General features: G+C 50.4%; 1 long non-coding RNA gene across 1 annotated transcript; it reads right to left on the bottom strand.

Moving 5' to 3' along the window:
• Window positions 1-1707: 1707 nt before the first annotated feature.
• Window positions 1708-6234, bottom strand: LOC123927028. Its single transcript, XR_006815350.1, has 2 exons — window positions 6184-6234; window positions 1708-2380 (listed from the first exon to the last, which is right to left on the bottom strand). It is a non-coding gene; the product is annotated as an uncharacterized LOC123927028 (long non-coding RNA).
• Window positions 6235-8023: the final 1789 nt, after the last annotated feature.

Below are 8023 nucleotides of genomic sequence, written 5' to 3'. Positions count from 1 at the left end.
GATACACTAAGAGTGTTGATAACTTGCCCCAAATCACCTTGCTAGCGAATTACAGAACCAGGATTCGAACCCCAGCGGTCTGGCTGCAGGGTCTGCACTTTGAATTACCACCCTACACATGCCTCGAAGACCAGTGGTTCTCAGCCTTGGCTGAGCACTGGAGTTTCCTGGGGAGCACGTTTGAACCCCCAGGTCCAGGCAGCATTGGAACCTTTGAGGGTTGGACAAGGCATCAATAGCCATAAGAGTTACCCAGCTGCTTCGACAGGGCAGCCAATGTTGAGAAGAACTGCTTCAAAGGGCGGCTTCTCTTCAGAGATGACATTGCAGCCAGTAGGAGCAGGAGTCAGCCGGGGGTGGGGAGGGGCGGAAGGAACATTTCAGCCCATAGATTTTACCGGTTACGTATTTTTACTGAACCACATTGGTCTTTTCCTCTGTAAGGACAATGGCAATACATCCTAATAGGAATCACAACTCATATTTGTGGAGCCAGGACGCCCCCAACCATGAGACTAAGCGCTTCTCATATGTCATCTCCGTTCATGTTCGTGATAATCACAGGAAATAAGCCCCATCATCCCCTTTCACAGATGGGGCAAAAGGAAGGCCCAAGGCCTTATAAGAGTCAGTCACTCACCCAAGGCCACACTAAGAGTCAGTAAGCAGGGCTAAGTGGTAATGTGGGGGTGTCCAGATCCATGTCTTCCAAGCTTGGTGCTCCAAGCTCCTTCATAGGGAAGCTCTCCAAGGGGGTCCCAGATGGAAACAGTGGGAAAGGACCTGTTCTACCCACTTGTGGTTGGTCCGGTTTCGTTTTCTGCACAAATCCACCTGTGGCTAGTCGCCTCTCTCATCCCTGCCCCTTCCTAGATGCAGACCCTTGGTGCTCCTTCCAACACCACCATCACCTGGAGAGAGCTCCGAGACAGAAGCTCGGCAATGCCTCTGCAGAATCTCACACGGGGGTGGAGAGGAAGCCTGCAGCCAAGAGCATTGTGTTGGAGAAATGCAATGTTCTATCAGTTAGAATCCAACAAGGGGATTTGCAGGTCCCTTGTCTAGAGAGAAGGGGTGTGTGTGTGTGTGTGTGTGTTTCTAGGTCTGGATTCTGTGGATTATGGCCACCACCAAGAGTAGATCCGAATGGGAAGAGGGAGCGCCCCAGGGGAACACAATACAGAGGAGTCCCAAGATGTTTGCCCCAATCTAGAAAGCCCAAGACCACGTTTTGCTGATTCATCACTCTGACTCTAGAACAGGGTCTGTCAGATGGGGTCACTGCCCATCAAAATTTGTGGAGCAAATGGATACATGTAGAGGGGTCAGGGATGACTCCTGTAGGAACAGCCTTTGAACCAGGATCCCCAGCTGAACTTGATGAAGGGAGGACGGAAGGGATGTTCCGAGAGGAAAGAAGAGAAAAATTCAAGTTTCAAGTTCATATTAAGCTTTTCTATTATTCTTTGTCACCCGTAACTGATAAGGAAGCTGAGATTCAGAAAAGTTTCATTACTTTGACAATTATCATGCAGCTAGAAAGTACCAGAACCTGGATTTGAACTTGGGCCTCTAGACTTCTCTCCCAGGGCCCTTTCTACTGCACATGAGCAAACAGACAACCTGGAGGAAGAGAGAAAGAGATCTGTACCTCACTGCAGCACAAGGGCCCTAACCATCACTGCCAATGACAAAAGTCACAGTAAGAACAGCATTAGATAACGTTTATTCAGAGCTTACTATATGCAAGATACAAGTCTGTATATTCAAAATGCATTATCACAAGGGATCTGTACCAACAAACCTATGCAATGGAATCTATGATCATCCTTGTTTTATAGGTGCAGAAACAGGGTCCAGAGGCATGACGAGCCTCGGTTTCCACAGCTACTAAGAGGCAGAGCAGAAGTTCGACCTCAGGAGTGTTGGACTCCACTGTTGGGCCACTGTTTCCCTGGCCTGGCAGTCAGCTTGGTCCCGGCATCAGGCAACTGGCCTTGGGCTGTCACCAAGTCGATGATAATAGTAATTATGACCTCTTGGGGGCTTGTGACATTTCTATTTTAAGAGAACTTGCACAGTCTTTTGACAAAATGTTCTGTTTTTCCAAACCAGGTGTTTTGATGTGATGTCTCCATGAGGGGGGCACTCAGCTCCCGAAACCTCTGGACTTTCTCTGCCCTTTAAGTCTCCACTCCAGGGGAGGCTGCGTGATTTATCTGGCAGGAGAATTGGAGAAGAAGAGAGCTGTCCTCTGCTCCTGTGTCCTTATGGAGGAGGGGGTTGTCCTTGAAGCTCACATTCTCCAGCGCTGGAATTGGAGGGACCCATTTGTCCTGGGGTCAGCGTTGGGAAGCCTCTGGCCTAGAGACAGCAGGACCTATTAACCATAAAAGGTGACATTTTGGTTCCCATCTGTGCTATCGACTATATCCTCCCCAATCATATGTTGAAACCCAGTCCCCATTTTGTTGTATTAGGAGGTGAGGCCTTTGGGAAGGAATGACGCCCCAAAGATGGACTCCCCATGAATGGAATTAATGTCCTCATGAAAGACACCCAGAGGGACGCCTGGGTGGTTTAGTCGGTTGAGCGTCTGCCTTCGGCTCTGGCCATGATCCCACAGTCCTGGGATCGAGTCCTGCATGGGGATCTCTGCTCCGCGAAGAGCCGGCTGCTCCCTCTGCCCCTCCCCTGTGTGCATGTGCACGTGCTCTCTTTCAAGAGATAAATAAAATCTTCAAAAGAAAAGAAAAGAAAAAAGAGACCCAGAGACCTCCCTTGCCCTCCTGTAAGGCAAAGACACTCTGAGAAGTCAACGAGCTGGGAGAGACCCTCTCCTGATGGGACAGGCATCTCGTCTCCCACCGCCCATCTCCAGACCAAGAGAAGGAAATTTCCGTGATTTATACACCACCCAGTCTACGGGATTTTTGTTACAGCGGCCCCAATGGACTAAGACAACTTGCTTATGCTTTTGTCTTGTTTCTCAGTTGGTTAAAAACTCCGACAGAGAAGGTGCCGTCTTTGGGACCCCCTCAAAGAGCCCAACACAGGGAGGCTTCTTTGAGTGAGGTATAATGTCTGGTTTATAAGTGGGAGTAATAATTCAGCACTGGGAACGTGCTTTCTCTTTTCCATTTATGTGTCCCATGTTTACCTGCTAAGCACCTACTATGTGCCTGGCACTTGGCTATGCACCTTTAAGGAAGGATGAGCCATTGAAGGTGGAGCGAAAGGCCAAAGCAAATGGAGTTCTCGCTTCCAGCCTTTCCCCAGGAGACTGAAGAAGAAGAAGCTAGAAGAAGTATCAGTGGCTTTTGAAGAGCCTGACATCCGTTTTCCATTCCTTCCATTGTAACAGCCTCGTTTTCCTTTGGGGGATTAGCTGCTTTGCTGTGAGCCACTGCAATGGAACTGTCAGTCAGGCACCCTGCCCTCCCCTGGCCAAGAGATGAGTCCATGGTCAAGACTAATCATCCAACTCTAGACGCGAGAATGGTGAGTCTTCCCAGGGAGCAGAAAACACATTGCAGCAACGACCCCCCCCTCCCTTCCAGAAGAGCGAGTCCTTGAGAAGTTTTGCTCCTTAGACACAGGGACTGCTTTAGCTCTCTCTCTCTCCCTCTCTCTCTGCTTCTCTCTCTTCGTTCTTAGTTCTCAATCCCGCCTCCGTGGGTTTCTCAACACCAGCCCATTAAATTTTTTTCAGTACAAGTCAGCCAGCGTTGGTTGCCTTTGCAAGAGAAAATACCATCACGACCGCCAACACATGGGCTGCAGGAATGGGAACTTTGTGTTCAGTGCCTTGGAGAAATTGAGGTTAAGAGGAGACTTTGAAATTTAGGGTCAAGGAGTCCCTGTGGCTCGCTGATTACGAGCACGGGCTCTTGAGTCAGTCCGTCCTGGATGTAAAACCCAGCTCTGCATTTGTTTGTTATTGACTGATGTGGGTCACATTACCTAACATCCTAAGCCTCGGGTCCTCATCTGTGACGATAGGGGAATAATAGCACCTAACTCCCAGGACTGGCCACGCGGTGAAGTACATATTAACCTTTGGCTGTTATTTTAATGATTATTCTTCAAGATTTCTTCTGAGAAGTTGTACAAAACAGGAATGCAAATTGCAAAAAAGATGCTGAACAGGAAGGCACTAGAGAAAGCCTTTCTCCAAAGAGGATGTTTATTTCAGAGAGACATGGGGGGACGTTCAACCAGCTGTCTTCCAGGAAACCATCCGCAACCCAGGGTCAGTTCTAAATTTTAAGTGACCAGCCAGTGTCAAAGGATTAGAAAGAGAAGAAAACAAGGTTGATGTAAAAATCCAACCACAAACTGCGTAAATTCTAAGGTCTCCGAGATTTCATGAGGATCCTGAATTTGGAGGTGTTTCCCATCTCCATGAGGAAAAGAATCAAAATCATCATCCATATTCGATCGGCAGTTAACTAGGAATGTAATAGTAAATATCAGAAACCAAATACTCAGGCTCTCTAGGATCTTGGAAACAGGAAGATGGAAATAATTAATTCACACTCAGGGGCTCAAGGCCTTTGCACTGAAGTTTTTTCTGTTGCTAATGTTTGCCCCAACACCCCTGTCCCCCCCTTTCCCCGTACACCTCAACCTTCTTAGGTCAGTTCAAATGTCACAGTCTCTGAGAAGCCTTCCCAGTTCTCTGTAATGGAACTACGCTCTCAGAGTGTTGTCTCCATTTCCTTCCCTCCAGCACCAGTTTGTGATGAGATGTTTCTGTGATTGTTAGATCAGCGGCTTTCCCCAAGTAGACCACAGTTCCCGGGGGCAGAGGTCTTGTCTGTTCATATCTGGAGAACAGGGTAGATTGGTTCCAGACCCACAATGGCAACGCTATCTTTTTTCATTTAATGGCTTTGGTAAATTTCTATTAATGAGCATTCACCCAACAAGGACTTCAGTCCTTAGCACAGGCTATCCAATGATGATCACATTCATTCGTTCAATTAGTTATTAATTAATTAAGAATCTATACGTGTTGACAATCTACCAGACGCTGACAGGGGCAGCGAGGACACAGCCATGACAAAAAGGGGGGGAAGCCCCACCCTCACAGAACTTGTACTGTAGTGGGAGGGGGTCATCAGTGAATACGTACCTAGAGGAGACCTTAGTGCTTTTGAGAATGAGTAGGGAGGAGGGATAGGGAGAGCTGGGCCAGAGGGTAGGGGCGGGGGCGGAGGGTACAGAATTTTAGAGCGAGATGTTGGGAAGGCCTCCCTGAGCAGAGAGGGAACACAGCGTGGGGCATCTGGGAGAGGGAGATCATTCCGGAAAGAGAATGGCAGGTGCGGGGAACCTAGAGGGGCACGTCGGTGGCTGGTGTGGCCGAAGTGGCGCACCGAGGTGAAGAGCAGTGGGTGGGGGAGGGGGCCCCGGGGGAGGAGGGGAGGGTTTGAGATTGGCTCTGAGCTGGGGAGTCCCTGGAGAGCTCAGGAAAGAGGGGTGTGTGGCATTTAGGGTTATTTTCAAATAATCCCGCTCTGGAGACTAAATGGAAAACAGCACAGGGACATGTCGGGGGACGCTGGCTGGACCCCGGCAGAGAAAGGACATGGCGATGAGTCACTTCAGTCTCCTCAAGGGCACAGCCACCAGGAGATGCCGATGGCTTTAATCGGGAATGTGAGGGAGAAAGGGGGAGCCGGGAGCGACTGCAGCAGTTTGGGCCTGAGCGACCCAAGGACTGGAGTCTCCCTGAGCAGAGTGGGGAGACTTGAACAAAGCAGCCTGGGGGGCAGCGGGGTGCTGGGCAGCGGGAAGTTCGGGAACCAAGTTTTGACATGGAATGTCTGAATGTGTTTCCACACATCTGAGTAGGGAGGTCGACAAGACAGACACAGTCCTTGCCCCCTTGTCCTGGTGAGGGAGAGACCAAGGCACAACCAAGCCAAGGGATAACGTGATGTCTTAAAGAGCAACGGGTGCCATGTAGGGAAGGCAATGGTGGTGAGTTGCTCCTAGTCATAGGGGAGCAGGGGTGGCCTTTGTGAGGAGATGACGTGAGCGCTAAGACCCACGATGGGGGATCCCAGGAAGGAATGGGCTTAGAGAGTTTGAGGAACAGAAAGAAGGCCAGGGTGGCTGGGACAGAGTGAGCGCAAGGGAGAAGGGAAGGAATGAAGGGGAGTGGCGGGGGCTTACCTGTTTGGCTCCAGAAGCTTCCTCACAGCCTGGGTCTGTCTTCACTACGATGGGAAGCCAGTGGGAGGCTTTCAGGAGGAAGAACAGTGTCACATGGTTTCCTTTTTTTTTTTTTAATTTGTTTGACAGGCAGAGATCACAAGTAGGCAGAGAGGCAGGCAGAGAGAGAGGAGGAAGCAGGCTCCCCACTGAGCAGAGAGCCCAATGCGGGGCTCGATCCCACGACCCTGGGACCATGACCTGAGCCGAAGGCAGGGGCTTTAACACACTGAGCCACCCAGGCGCCCCTGATTTCCATTTTTAAAAGAGTAACTTTGGAGTGTGGGTTCACATGAGAGAGAGACACACACACACACACAAGTGTAGAAGCCAGAAAGCAGCAGTGGGTCTCTGGTGGTCGGCCTGCCAAACTCTAGCACTGGCTGGGAAAGGCGGGCAGAAAGGGAGGAAATCAGAGAAATGTGGGACGTGTTAGGGACCTAAGTCAACAAGACGCACAGACTGGGTGAGGGGCTCAGAGGAAATAGAATCCGGGATGATGCTGAGGTTGGTGTGAGGAGCTGGACGGAGGCTGCCAGGGCTCAGGAGAGGGGAGACGGGACGGCGGGAGGAGAAGCCAAGTCCATGGTCACCGGAAGTGTGAAACTGACGAGGAAGTAGGAGCAGGGAGATGACTCTGATTGTCTTTAAACGTGAGTAAAATATCACACACAAAGCAGTGGGCACGAGGGAAGTATCCAGCGCGATGGGTTTCCCAAAGTGATGTACCAGGTCCTCGGCTCCCCTGAAGGTCCTCATGGCCCTGCTTGTCACTGTCCCCTCCCACGGTGACCAGCGTCCTCGCCGGGCACAACGATAGATGTGTTTTATGGGCAGTTTTAAGCCTATGATTACAAGATAATAACCAGAGCTAAGGATGGGCATTTGCTCATGTGATTCGCCGAGAAATTCCTCCTCTGTGTCTTCTTTCAGACTGCATGAGGCTTTTGGCCTTGTTGTGCTTCCTTTAGCTGTGTGTGATTCTGAAGTTTGCTTGTTTGTCTTCTCCTTCTTTTCAGGGCGAGGCACGAGCATGGAGTGTGGATGAAGTCCGGACCCCTCTTCCTTACCTCTGTGAGTCAGGCCGGCAGACCACAGGACAGGGGCCAGCGGCAAACCCCACTCCTGCCCACCCTGGCCCCATCCCCCGTGGGGTTTATTTTCCCTGCCTGACCCCAGCAGATGGTTCTTCTTAAGGCCTTGCTGTCTGCTTCTACTTGTTGTAGTGCTCGTTTTCAGGTTTCCGTGAAAATACAGCCAGCATCATTCGGTCCTGAAAATTAATTTCTTCTCTGTCTGTTTCTCTCTCTGTGTGTCTCTGTCTCTCCCCCCACCTCCCTCCCTCCGTCTCACTCTTGCAGTGATTATTTCGTTTGGAAATCATTCCCCTCCCACTCTGCCTCCGTACACCACCAAATCCCAGCAGAAGGACCGAAGCTGCTCTGAGGACTACATGGACAGACAGACAGACGGATGATAGGTGGGAGAGGCACCCTAGCAAGACGCGCTCACACTTGCAGAGCAAAAGGCTCATCTTTATTTATCTATTTTTACTCCTCAGGAGACCCCGGTCCTAGAGACCTGTTTTCACCTGCTCCGCCCTGCGCATGTTCTCTCCGTGTTAAATAGTAAACTTTGAGTCTCCCACATCCTGTGCTCTGGACTCGGTGGCCACATTTACACACACACACACACACACACACACACACACACACGCACACACACACACCCCAATCCGTACTAGCCGACGGCTGGCAGAAGAAAACCACTATGACTCTTTCTCCTTGTTTCAAATCGCTTA

The sequence above is a fragment of the Meles meles genome, chromosome 16 (assembly GCF_922984935.1).
Source record: "Meles meles chromosome 16, mMelMel3.1 paternal haplotype, whole genome shotgun sequence".
Taxonomy (NCBI): domain Eukaryota; kingdom Metazoa; phylum Chordata; class Mammalia; order Carnivora; family Mustelidae; genus Meles; species Meles meles.
This window is presented reverse-complemented; position numbering and strand designations above follow the sequence as displayed.